At 42.0% G+C, this 14,344-nt stretch overlaps 1 long non-coding RNA gene across 3 annotated transcripts; it reads right to left on the reverse strand.

Annotated features, from left to right (window-relative positions):
• Window positions 1-215: 215 nt before the first annotated feature.
• Window positions 216-14,322, reverse strand: LOC121286923. Of its 3 annotated transcripts, none has more exons than XR_005945106.1 (6): window positions 14,195-14,322; window positions 7,876-7,926; window positions 1,521-1,674; window positions 1,048-1,399; window positions 809-916; window positions 216-586 (listed from the first exon to the last, which is right to left on the reverse strand). It is a non-coding gene; the product is annotated as an uncharacterized LOC121286923 (long non-coding RNA). The 3 variants fall into 3 exon arrangements; XR_005945107.1 differs by having other exon boundaries at window positions 1,516-1,674; XR_005945108.1 differs by lacking the exons at window positions 7,876-7,926; window positions 14,195-14,322 and adding an exon at window positions 2,906-3,036.
• Between the last annotated feature and the right edge of the window lie 22 nt (window positions 14,323-14,344).

Consider the following 14,344-nt stretch of genomic DNA (forward strand, 5'->3'; position numbering starts at 1 on the left):
TTTTTAGAACAAAAGAACACATAGGTGTTAAAGTTGGTGATATTATCTAAACGAATGTGCTAATTAAGAATGAATGGTAGGGCACTCAAGGTATAGCTCCAGTGGGGATGGGGGGAGCATAAAAGATTTAAAAATATTTAAAAATAATGGAAATAGGTGGGAAAAGAAAAATCTATATAATTTATTGGAAAAAACAAAAGGAAGGGGGAAGAAACAGAAAGGGGGTGGGGATGGAGGAGGGAGCTCAAGACCTAAAGTTGTTGAATTCAATATTCAGTGCGGAAGGCTGTAAAGTGCCTAGTCAGAAGATGAGGTGTTGTTCCTCCAAACAACAATTCGTATTAAGATTTGCATTTAAGCGGATACCGTTGACAGCATTCAACTTTATTGGCGCAAGTGTTGGCTCTGCAGCAGCCCCATTGTTCACGAAGCATGGGCACGTTCTCCCGCAGATCGACCTCTCCCAGGGCATCTCAGAGTCCCAGATGCCAACAGCCAGGGACTTAACAAATAAAGAATTTGTCCTCTTGCTGTGGACAGAATTCCATAGTTGCTCTGGGATCTCGACCCCAACGAACAATTGTACCTGTAAGCGAAATGAGGGACAGATCAGTATTGCACATCTGAAATACTAGGAAAATATCATATCAAATATCACACATTTGATTATTATAGTTCAGTGCCAGTGAATTGGCACTAGGCATGCTTAATGCTGCAGTCAGTGCTGTCATATTGGTCTACTTCTATGAGCAATTGTGCTCAAAGCCACAATTCAGGCAATACTATGAAAATCATTTAAGATTATTACCTTGCCCTCTATTGGGATGTACAGTTTGCTGGCTGTTCCTCAAAGGATTGGAAGCATTTGGGGTTGATTTTGCTCCGATGTTGTTGGGGCTCCTGCAGTTGATGCTTACTGCAATGATGGAAAATCATTAGTGCCATTCTGTGAGGTCACTGTGCCAAAGCAAATTTACACATGTTTCCCAACTGATGCTGCTTAAGCCACAGAAGAAGATGCGAGCAATACACAAATAAATGAATTACCCAATTCTGAGAGTGCATTTTCAAGTTTTATATACTGAGCCTCAAGCAGCTCCAACTTCTGCCGCAGAGCTGTCCCCTCCTCCATCAGGCTCTCAACTTTCTGTCACAGCTTTGAGATCTTCTTGTCCCTCTTTCGAAGCTATGACTGGGTATTGGGGGGGGGGGGGGTGTTGTCCTCAACCACCTCCTGCGATCCTGAGGGACTCGCTTCTTCCACTTGCTTCTGGAGCTCCGAAGCTGGTGTCAGCTTTTCAGTCATTTGGTCCTCATTGTCCCTTTCCGCCATCATCTCGCTCATGATGGCCACAAGGTGACAGTCCTGGGCCTCCTTCGTTTGAGCAAACTTTTTCTTCTAGAGAGGAGAAATTAGCATTTAGAAAATGTGGCATCACAGCCATCAGATGCTTTCATTTTAGCTCTCAATGACAATTTGCAAATTAGAATCTAGATATCTAGAGAACATGCAACCTCACTGTATTTGCATCTTTCAGTGCCTCTTCGCTCTCATCAGATCTCTGCAGTGGAAAGTGTCATTACTGCTGTCTGTCTCGACACCTGTGTTGATAACCCTTGGCACCCTGACTCTCAAACTGCTGCTCCAACGACTCTCGATCTCCTGATGGGTCTCTGTGGCAGAGAGGAAGAACAAAACTTAGGCAAATCAAATTATATTCAGTTTTACAGAAAGCATTTTAGATTCACATGTCAGGATAGTGGTGTTGAGGCCACAATCAAATCAGTCATGATCTTTATTGAATGGCGGAGCAGGTTTGAGGGGCCAAATGGCCTACCTCTACTCCTAATTTGTACATTCATAAGTATATTTCCAGTCAATTAAACAAAATGTTTTTAATATAAGAATAAATGCTGAGATTTAAAAATCTCCTCGACTTGACCCTTTCAGTGAAGATAATTTTTCCTCTCATCTTTGAGATTTTGTGTGTTGTATGGTGGCCGAATTGTACTATTATTGATAGAGTTGATCTGCAGAAACTTCTTGGGTGGAAACATTCGGTTTATTTACAATATGCTTAGCAGCAACTGCACGTGTGCTTTCAACTCTAACTCTATCTCTACACTGACTACTGAGGTAGCCCACGCTACTATCCTATTAGTTACTACAGATCATGTGATCTTGCCTAACACATATTATTCTTAAAGGTACATTGCACACTAAATAAAATCATAATTACTACATTCCTCCCCCTTTAACTCGGCTATACATATTAACTGCACCCAGGGTCTCCCATGGGTGTAATGGAGCAGTAACTGGCAACTTTTGCAGTTGCTGACATTGCACACAGTGCTTTACTAAGCTCTCTATTTCGCCATCCATCCCAGGCCACCATAAATAGCTGTGTGCTATGGTCTTCTGTGGAAGAATAAAATACATCTATACTTATGAGAGAAATAAACTTAAAATCCATGAAATTACTGTAGAAAGTCACAGTCACGCAGCCAGCGCAAAAATTAGCAAATCAAAGGGCCGGTGCTACCTTCCCAGACTAAGGGGCTCCGGATGTCAGATACAGTGGCAAAATCTAAGAGAAAAAACTATTGTGTGTGCATTGCCCAGGATATGTAACCATTAACACTATCTATTTGCTGAACCATCAACATTTGTCCTGTCTACATGCTAAACCATTGACATTGTCCTGTCTAATCGTTAAATCATTAACACTGGTCGCTATCCTTTGAAGCCATTTGAAACTATTGTAATTGCCCAAGTTTCTGTCACGACCCTTTTGCTATATCTATGTGTGTAAAGAAGTGTTAGTCAGAGTGTCAGCTAGCTCCACTGTAAGCTGCTGGGCTCTCCGTGATATCACGGTTTTAATAAAAGGCTTCCTAGACAAACCTCCTGGGTCTGAGTGTTCACTCCGATTTCCGCGACATCTTCTTTTGGGAAATTCCTGGATGGGCACTGTATTTAAAAGTACATATTTTTCAAGACAACATAATATTTACACTGGATAAGGAATTTACAAGTTCAGTCTTCCAGGTGGTTTCCTGGTACATGTGGAATGTTGCAGCACCACAACTTCAGATTCTTTGTCAGGAACCTCCTTTTCCAGAGTTGCTTGAACATCAGGTGCTTCGGTGGGCACTCGCAGTTCTGTATCCTCAACTCTTACAGGAACATCAGACATGTCATACTGGGTTGAGTATCCTCAACAGGAAATGCAGACCCGGTCACGGTCACTGGTGGAACCAAATCTTGGTGATTTGTCTCTCTCTTCCTTAAATGGTCCAGATGTTTACAGATGATCTGACCTTCCAGCTCCACATGGTAGGATAGAGGTCTGGCCACTACACTTATTTCACCCGGCAACCACTTTGGTCCTTCCCCAAAATTTTTCACGTATATCAGCTCTCCCATGGTAAATTTCCTCGTGCGACTATGCCAGTCGTGTCTAGTTTTCTGGCTTCCCTGACTCCTTTTCACCTTCCCCTCTAAATTCGGCATTGTTAAGCTCAATCTCGTCCTGAGACGGTGTTTCAACAGTAACTCCGCAGGTGTGACACCTGTCGTTGTGTGAGGGGTAATCCTGTAAGGATAAAGAAACTGTGTTAAATTTGATTTCCAAAAAATCACCAGTTAACTTTTTCATGCCTGCCTTGAACGTTTAAACTGCCCTTTTGGCCAGTCCGTTTGAGGAAGGGTGGTATAGTGTAGGTTTCACATGAGTGATACCATTAAGGCTGATAAACCATTGAAACCCAGCACTCGTAAATGCCCAGCCATTATCAGAAATGACTACTTCTGGTAGTCTGTGAATGGCAAAACTCTGACGTAGTTTCATAATTGTAGTAGCCGACGTTGGTGACTTCACCTCATAGACGTCCAACGGTTTTGAATGGGCATCGACAATAAGCATAAACATTGTTTCCAGGAACGGCCCAACGTAGTCAATGTGTAACCGCACCCAGGGTCTACCTGGCCACTCCCATGGTTGTAATGAAGCTGTCACCAGCAACTTTTGCAGTTGCTGACAATGCACACAGTGCTTTACTAAACTCAATTTCGCTATCCATCCCAGGCCATCATAGATAGCTGCGTGCTATGGTCTTCATTCGGGAAATTCCTGGATGGGCACTGTGTAGTTCAATTAAAAGTGGTTCCCTTCCCTTTGGTGGAACTATCACTCATGCTCCCCACAATAAGATGCCATCCTGCCTGGTTATTTCTTCTGTTGAAGTACGGTTTCATTTTGTCAGATACGGGCTCCTGTGGCCAACCATGTAGCACTTGATCTCGTACTTGAGATAGGACAGGGTCCCGACTTGTCCAGTCTCTGATCTGTTGAGCACATGCCGTTGAGGAATCTAAAATTGAACAGTAAAACAAGTTCCTGTGGAACTGGGACATGCTCATCATCTTCTTGTAAAGACAAACGACTCAGGGCGTCAGTGTTTGCGATTTCATTGCCAGGCTTTTGTATGAAAGTGTATTCGTATGCTGCCAGAATTAAAGCCCTTTGTTGTAATCATGCTGAGGCTACAGGTGGTATAGCCTTGTCCTCACTAAACAATCCTAACAATGGTTAGTGGTCTGAAACGATTGTAAAATGGCGGTCATGTACGTACTGGTGAAATTCCTTGACACCAGAGATGATGGACAGGCCTTCTTTTTCCATCTGTGAATATCCCTTTCTTGTTGTGATAAGTGTTCTTACACGTAATCTATTGGCCATTCTGTGCCGTTGTCCATCTGATGAGAGAGCACTGCTCCAACTCCATAGGGAGGTGCGTCACATATCAGCACCTGTTATTTCGTCTGGTCATAATACACTAATAGTGGACAACAGCAACAATTGTTTCACCTTTATGAAAGCTTCTTTCTGGGGCACCTCCCAAGATCAACTTTGGTTCTTTTTGAATAGAAAATGCAGGGGGGCCAGGACTGTAGACAAATTGGGTAAGAAACGTCTATAATAGTTGATCATTCTTAGGAAAGAATTGAGCTCTGAGGCGCAGATGCCTCTCTTATGGCTCTCACTTTCTCCTCAACCGGGCAGAGGCCCTGTGAATCTACCCAGTGACCCAAACAGATGACCTCCCTTGCTTGGAACGTGCATTTTTCTTTTTTTAAATGCACTCCAGCTTGCAAGAAATGTTTTAAGACTTCTAAGTTTGCCAAATGCTCTTTTTCAGTGAATCCTGTCACCAATACATCATCTAAATAGACTACAACCTGGGGCAGTCCCTGCAGTAAGCTTTCCATTGTTCTCTGAAAGATGGCACAAGTGGCGGAGACACCGAAAGACAATCGTGTATATTGGTACAACCCTTTGTGGGTATTAATTGTGACAAATTCCTGGGAGGCATTATCCAACTGTAGTTGTTGATAAGCATGACTCATGTCAAGCTTTGTGCAGGTTGTCTCTCCTGCCAGCTTGGCAAACAGGCCTTCGATTTTTGGAATGGGGTGCCTGTCTAGATTAACTACTTTATTAACTGTCAGTTTGCAATCTCCACAAATTGGGACGCTTTGGTCAGGTTTGAGGACAGGGACGATGGGTGCTGCCCATTCTGAGAACTGAACAGGTTCAGTTCAATGTCGACTTTTTCTTGCAGGGCATATGGCACTAGTCTCATCTTCATGAAGCGAGGGGTTGCTTCCAGATGCACATGAATCTTGGCCTGCAGGCCCTTTATTTTCCCAGTTCATCCTTAAACTTGGTGGCGTACTTTCTGAGTAGCTCTGGTAGCCCACTTGCTCTCAACTGGAAAATTTCAAACCATTCTAACTTAATCTCCTTTAACCAATTTTGCTGAGGAGGCTTGGCCCTTCACCTGCTACCAGCATCAAGGGTAGCTTTGACAATTGGCTTCCAGAATGGACAGTTACTCTGCTTATATCTTTTACCTGAATGTCTTCACCCGTATATGTTTTTAGCTTGGCATCTGTTTCTTCTAAACTTAATTGATGTTCACCATTATTCAAATATCTTAAGATATGTTTCCCAATTACTGTAGTGGAAGCTCCCATGTCCATTTCCATTTTAACAGGTTTGCCATTTACCTTCACTGTGACAAATATTGGTTCTGTCTTTCCAACATTCAGGTTAAACAATGAGTAAATGCCTGAATTTGTTGTTTCAGGCTTTTCTACATTGTAGACTTCATTGGGCTTCTTCTTTTGTTTGCAAACCTGTTTGACATGTTCCTTGCATTGCCTCATCAAATGCCCATTCCTATGACAATAGTAGCATTCGATTTTTTTAAACTGCCAATCGCTAAAAAACTGATTGTTTCCACCTCTATTAAAATTATTCTTTGATTTTGCTGCTAAGTTATTTTTCTTTATTTTTCAGCTAACGAGGGCTGTTTCCCACTTCTTGGCAGAGTCTTGCTTTCTTGTACCTCTTTTGGCTGAGGTTTCCCACCTGATGTGGAGGACGGTGCCATTTTACACACCCTGTATTGCTTTTGAATCTTTTACTGAGCTTTCCATGGCCAACGCTATCTCTAGCACCTTCTTGAAATCCAGATTCACTTTGGACAATAATCTTTTCTGAATAGTGTCCTCTCTCACACCACATAGTAAATGATCTCTGAGCATGTCGTTCAGTCGTACCGAACTCACAACGTTTCGTTAACTGCTTCAAATTTGCCATGAAGCACACAATTGTCTCACCTGGGGCTCTACTTTGCAAATTAAACCTGAACCTGTGCATTGTGACTGAAGGCTTGGGTTGAAAGTGACCCTTCACAAGGTCCACCAACTCATCAAAAGTCTTCAATTCTGGGGGACTGGGTGCCATAAAACTTTGAATCAAGCTGTAGGTTTTGCTCCCACAAGTACTCAAGAGGATCACTTGCCTCTTCTCTTCCCCCGTAATCTTGTTCGCTTGAAAAGAGAACATGAGGCATTCTATGTATTGAGACCAATTGTCTGTGGCTGGTTCAAAAGGATCAATCCTCCCAAATTGTGGCGTTTTGAGAGAGGATAACTTCTTCAATCCTATGGAGCTTTCTACTTACAATCACTGGGCGAGGTACAGTGCTGATTTCTTTCTAACTTGATCTCTTCTGTTCAATCCTATCCCATCCTCGTCACCAGCTACATCCTAAACTACAATTAACAAGTCTAAGGCATGCAGCTGCTTTGGAGCCTACACTGTTCTTTGGAAACACAATTACAATCTGAGTTTGGCAATACAATCAAAAATATGCAAAGTCTAGTCATTTCAAATCCCCCTTTTCTATTTCTTATTGTTAATCTGCACATTCTAAGGCAGTCTCAAATCGGTTTAAACTGTTCTAATTGCTATTTCACGATTCTGAATTGTTCTAACTTCTTAGTCATGTCTCTATAAATGTCTAGTTCATACAAAGTTATCCCTAATCATTGCGTGACATCCTTTGTTTACGCCTAACCTAAACAGTAATCGCCCATTACAACACAACCCAACAGTTAACTCTTTGCTTACCAAAAACCCACACAAACATTTATAAAGTACAGTCACTAAAATTTGTAGCACAAGGAAAAATATAAAAAAAACCTATATTTTTTACACCATGTACACCTAATGCTTTGATGGATCAAAGATTTTGATGTCCCTTGTGATATCTACAATTCGGCGGATCATGTCCATGAAGTGTCTCAAGCAGGCAAACTTAAATGCAGTAATAATCTAAGTGTGAATGAAGCAAAGTAAAACAAACCAATTTAATTTTTTATATCAGAGGCATTACAGCAGCAAAGAAAAAAGAACAATGAACATCTAATTTGTCCAATAACAAAGCAGAAAAATAGATATTCTAATTTCTCAGTTACAGTATTCTAAGAAGCAATCTTAAAACAGCTAAGAGCTGTCTTACCTTAGTTACTTGCCAATTTAACTCTTTCTCTCAGCCCTTCTCTCTATATTTCTGCAAATAAAATACAAGAAAATAAATGAGATCCTCCCCTGCCCTGCGATGATGAAATCTCTCTGTCTCTCTCTCTCCCTTCAGCTGCAGCCACATGCTCTGGAGGGCTTGCTACAGGCTGGAGATTTGCAAAGGACTAACACACCCTCCACTCCTGGGCCTCAGATTCTCATCTCCCTCCCGGCTGTATTGGTTTATAACTAGGCTGAGTTTGTTCCAAATGGATTCAAGTTCACAACACAAAACATTTCCTGATAGCAGTGCTAAATCGACCTTCTGTCAGCTGCCTTCTTTTCTTTATTCAATCAAACATGCTGCAAAATCACGGGGCCTAAACCACACGAATAACATCAAGTTGCATTTATATAGCACCTATAATGTAGTGTATTGTTCATTTAAGGCTGCCGTACTTGTCTTGAACAATACGCTATCGTAGTAAAACATCCCAAAGTGCTTCACAACAGCATTATAAACAAAATTTGACATGAAATCACATAAGAAGATATCAGAATAGATAACCAAAAGTTTGGTTAAAAAGATAGGTTTTAGAAAGATCTTGAAGGAGGGATGAGAGAGCTAGAGAGGTCGAGGGAGATAATTCCAGAGACTAGAGAAATTGGGATTGTTCTCCCTACGCAGTGAGTTACTATGATCAGAAATGCACTGCCTGAAAGGGATCTGGAAGCACTATCAATAGTAAATTTCAAAAGGGAATTGCAAAGGGGAACAAAAAGCAGAACTATGATGAGCTAATGGAGGCACCATGGTCTGAATGGCCAGACTCCTTCTGAATTTCTTTAACTGCTAATTAGGGTGACATAGGTGTCCTCAATAAAGAACCTATAAGGGGGATTAACAATAAAACATAGGTCAAATAAAAGGGAAAATATCAAATGAAATCATGAGTTGCTGGTGTCCCAGGTTGGGCTGTACAATTATGTGCCATCTTTTGGAAGTGATGTAAAACCCCAGCCTCATTTGCCCTCTCAGGTGGACATAAAGATCCCATGGCATGATTTTGAAGTTGAGCAGGGGAGTGTTGAACAAATATTTATCCCTCAATCAATATTACTAAAAAAAGATTATCAGATCACTGTCACATTGCACTTCATGGGAGCTTGCTATATACAAATTGGCTGCCAATTTTCCTGCATTACAGCAATGACTACACTTCAGAAGCACTTCATTGGCTCTAAAGGCAACTTGGCACATCCTGAGGTTGTGAAAAGTGCTATATAAGTGCATTTTTTTTCGCTTCGTCTGTAGTTGTGTCCTCTCTCTCTATATATTGTATATATATTTAGATATACAAAACATAGTAAGAGACATTGGTGCTGGATAATGTGATGCCAATTTGAGCTTTAAGCACTAAGTGTCAGTTTCAATTACCACTGGGTAATTTCACTTTGCTGCCTGGGCAAAATCTTAGCACAGCATATCAGTTGCCAGGACCAAAACCTGCCCGATTTTTCAATCCATTGAATGCAGGAAGAACAATTATGTTTCGCACCGTGATAATGTGGCCTTACCCAAGAAGCAGGAACCAGAGATTTACAAGCATCTGCCAATGAGATCTTCGTGGATAGCACATACAGTGAGGTGGTCACGGTGCAGGTGAAGAGTGCACACACAGAAAGGGAATGGGTAACCACCAGACAGAGTGAAAGGACTAGGCGGGTAGTGCTGGAGTCCCCTGGGCCCATCTCCCTCTCTAACAGATTTTTTGTTTTGGAAATTGCTGGGGGAGATGGTTTCTCAGGGGAATGCAGCGAGAGCCAAGTCCATGGCACCACAAGTGGCTTGGCTGCATGGGGTGGGGGGGGGGGGGGGGGGGGGGGGGGGGGGAAGAAAAAATGAGTGGGAGAGCAATAGTGATAGGGGATTCTATCGTAAGGGGAACAGACAGATGTTTCTGTGGCTGCAGATGTGACATCAGGATGGTATGTTGCCTCCCTGATGCCAGGGTCAAGGCTGTCACTGAGCGGCTGCAGGATATTCTGAAGGGGGAGGGTGAACAGCCAGAGGTCGTTGTCCATATCGGTACCAACGACACAGGTAAAAAGCGGAATGAAGTCCCGAAAGCAGAATATAGGAATCTAGGAAATAAATTAAAAAGCAGGACCTCAAAGGTCTCAGGATTACTCCCAGTGGCATGTGCTAGCTAGGAATAGGAGAATAGACCAGATAAATGTATGGTTGGAGAGATGGTGTAGGAGGGAGGGATTTAGATTCCTGAGGCATTAGGACCGATTCTGGGGAAGGTGGGACCTGTACAAGCTGGACGGGTTGCACTCCAGCAGGACAGGGACCAATATCCTAGCAGGGGTATTTGCTAGTCCTGTTGGGGAGGGTTTAAACCAGAGTGGCGGGGGATGGGAACCTGAGTGGGGAGACACAAGAGAGAGAAACAAAGATAGGAATGGAAGACAGAAAAGTAAAAAGCAAAAGTGGAAGGCAGAGCAATCAGGGGCTAGCAGCAAATAGGGCCATAGTGCAAAAAAAAAGTGTAAAAGTGTTAAAAAGACAAGTCTAAAGGCACTGTATCTGAATGCATGGAGCATTCGCAATAAGGTAGACGAATTAACAGCATAAATAGATGTAAATGGGAATGGTATTATCGTGATAACAGGGACATGGCTGCAGGGTGACCAAGGCAGGGAACTGAATATCCAGGGGTATTCGTTATTTAGGAAGGATAGGCAAAAAGGAAAAGGAGGTGGCATTGGCATGGTTAATTAAGGATGAAATCAGTGCAATAGTGAGAAAGGATATTGGCTCAGAAAATCTAGATGTAACATCAGTCTGGGTGGAGCTAAGAAGCAACAAGGGGTGGAAAACATTAGTGGGAGTTGTCTATAGGCCTCCAAACAGTAGCATTAAGGTGGGGGACAGTATTAAACAGGAAATTAGAGATGCATGTAACAAGGATGCTACAGTGATCATGGGTGATTTTAATCTACATATAGATTGGGCAAACCAAATTAGCAATAATACTGTGGCGGATGAATTCCTGTAGTGTGTATGAGATTTTTTTTTAGACTAGTTAGACAAGGGAACAGGCTATCCTAGATTTGGTTTTGTGCAATGAGAAGGGGTTAATTAATAATCTTTTGCGCGGGGTCCTTTAGGGAACAGTGGCCACAACATGATAGAATTCTTCCTTAGGTTGGAAAGTGAAGTAGTCCAATCTGAAACTAGAGCCCTAAATCTAAACAAAGGAAACTATGAAGGTATGAGGCATGAGTTGGCTAAGATAAATTGGGGAACTTCATTAAAAGGCATGAAAGTGGATAGGCAATGGCTAATATTTAAGGAATGAATGTATGCATTGCAACAGTTATATATTCCTTTCTGGCGCAAAAACACAACAGGAAAAGTGGCCCAACCATGGCTAACAAAAGAAATTAAGGATAGTACTAGATCCAAAGGGGTGTCATTAAAGTTGCTGGAAAAAGTAACAAGCCTGAGGATTGGGAGCAGTTTAGAATTCAGCAAAGGAGGACCAAGAGATTGATTAAGAGGGGAAAAATTGAGTATGAGAGTAAACTTGCAAGGAACATAAAGGAGGATTGTAAAAGCTTCTATAAGTATATAAGAAGAAAAAGATTGGTGAAGACAATTGGAGGTCCCTTACAGTCCAAAACAGGAGGATTTATAATAGAGAACAAGGAAATGGCAGAGCAATTAAACATCTACTTTTGCAGTTCACGGAGGAAGACGCAAATAATGTCCCAGAAATACCAGGGAATCAAGGGTCTGGTGAGAAGGAGGAATCGAAGGGAATTAGTATTACGAAAAAACAGTGCTGGAGAAATTAATGGGATTGAAAACCAATAAGTCCCCAGGGCCTGGTAATCTACATCTCAGGATACTAAAGGAAGTGGCCATGGAAATAGTGGATGCGTTGGTTGTCATCTTCCAAAATTCTGTAGATTCTGGAACAGTCCCAGCAGATTGGAAGATGGCAAAAGTAACCCCACTATTTTAAAAAATGAGAGAGGGAGGAAACAGACCAGTTAGCCTAACCTCAGTAGTAGGGAAATTGCTAGAGTCTATTATAAAGGATGTTATAACGACACTTAGAAAATATCAATGGGATTAAACAAAGTCAACATGAATTTATGAAAGGGAAATCATGTTTGACAAACCTACTGGAGCTTTTTGAGGATGTAGCTAGCAGAATAGATAAGAGAAGCAGTGGATGTAGTATATTTCGATTTTCAGAAAGTTTTTAAAGTCCCACATAAGACATTAGTGCATAAAATTAAAGTACATGGAATTGAGGGTAATATTGGCATGGATTGAGAATTGGTTAGCAGACAGGAAACAGAGAGTAGGAACAAATGGGTCTTTTTCGGAATGGCAGGCAATGACTAGTTGGGTACTGCATGGATCAGTGCTTGGGCCCCAGCTATTTACAATATATATCAATGATTTGGATGAGGGAACCAAATGTGATATTTCTAAGTTTGCGGATGACACAAAACCCCGTGGGAATGTGAGTGGTGAGGAGGATGTTAAGAGGCTTCAAGGTGATTTAGACAAGTTGAGTGAGTGGGCAAGTAAATGGCAGATGCAGTATAATGTGGATAAGTGTGAAGTTGTCCACTTTGGTAGGAAACACAGAATGGCAGAGTATTATTTAAATGGTGATAGATTGGGAAATGTTCATGTACAAATGAACCTGGATATCTTTGTACACCAGTCACTGAAAGAAAGTATGCAGGTGCAGCAAGCAGTTAAGAAGTCAAATGGTATGTTGGCCTTCATTGCAAGAAGACTTAAGTACAAGATCAAGGATATCTTACTGCAGCTATACAGGACCTTGGTGAGACCACACCTGGAATATTGTGTGGAGTTTTGATCTCCTTACCTAAGAAAGGATATACTTGCCATAGAGGGAGTGCAGCGAATGTTCACCAGACTGATTCCTTGGAAGGCAGGATTGTCGTATGAGGAGAGATTGGGCCTGTATTCACTGGAGTTTAGAAAAATGAGAGGGGAACTCATTGAAACGTATAAAATTCTGACAGGTCTGGACAGACTGGCTGCAGGGATGATGTTTCCCCAGGCTGGGGTGTCTAGAACAAGGGGTCACAATCTCAGGATATGGGGTAGGTCATTTAGGATTGAGATAAGGAGAAACTTCTTCACTGAGAAAGTGGTGAACCTGTGGGATTCTCTATCACAGACAGCTGTGGAGGCCAAGTCACTGAATATATTTAAGAAGGAAATAGGTAGATTTTTGTACTCTAAATGCATCAAAGGGTATGGGGAGAGAACGGGAGTATGGTGTTGAGATAGAGGATCAGCCATGATCATATTGAATGGCGGAGCCTGTTTGAAAGGCCAAATTACTTATTCCTGCTTCTATTTTCTATGTTTCTAATGTACAGAAACTTCCCTCAATATCAGCCCCCTGTTTATTAAGGATTTGCCTTTCAGACTACTTATTAGAATTGTACAGCTCAGAAGCAGGCCATTCGATCCATTATACTGATGCCAGCTCTTTAATGGGTAAGTTTTCTGCTACATGGATAGAAACCATAAGGGTTACAACATTTTTATCTCATCACAGCCATGTTGCAGTTGTTAGTACCCTTACCTCCGAGCCACAAAGTTCTAGGTTCAAGTCCCCTCCAGGACTTGAGCATAAAAATCAAAGCTGACACTCTAGTGCAATGCTGAATCTGTACTGCACTTTGGAGGTGCTGTCTTTCAAATGAGATGTAACAATAAGAACCTACTATTTTGAAGAACAGCAAAGGAGTTATCCTGGGTGTGCTCCCCAATATTTATCCCTCAATCAACATTAAGAAAAACATGATCATGGTCAGGATCACATTACCGTTTTTGGGAGCTTGCTGTGTGCAGATTGGCGGCCACATTGCAAGTGCGATTACACTTCAGGAGCACTTCATTGGGTGTAAACTGCTTGGAATCCACCAGTCTTGCGAAGGATGCTATATAAATGCTAATCTAGTTTTGTTGTGTGTCTGTGTTGGGGGGTGGGGGGAAAGAGAGTCAGAGCTTGCTGTGCGTGAATTGGCTGTTGCACATTACTAGTGAACACCGCGAGTACTTACTTAACTGTAATAAAGCTCTTTGAGAGACCAGTGGTCGTGCAAGGCGCTATACAAATGCAAATCGATATAACTGCAAATCTATTTTTTTGTGTGCGAGAGCTTGCTCTGCTTGAATTGGTTGCCGCCATCCCTACATTACAACATTGAATGCGCTTCAAATATATATATATATATATATAAACCTCATTGGTCAGGTGCAGAAATTCGTATCTTTCCTTCTTCCTCTCGAAGGGATTCAACTCTGACAGGAATGGCCGCTTAAAGAGAGAAAAAAAACTACAACTCCCAGCGGGCAGCGCGGCGGTGTCCCGCCACTCGGGGGGTCCCGGATG

The sequence above is a fragment of the Carcharodon carcharias genome, chromosome 14, assembly GCF_017639515.1.
Source record: "Carcharodon carcharias isolate sCarCar2 chromosome 14, sCarCar2.pri, whole genome shotgun sequence".
Lineage (NCBI taxonomy): Eukaryota > Metazoa > Chordata > Chondrichthyes > Lamniformes > Lamnidae > Carcharodon > Carcharodon carcharias.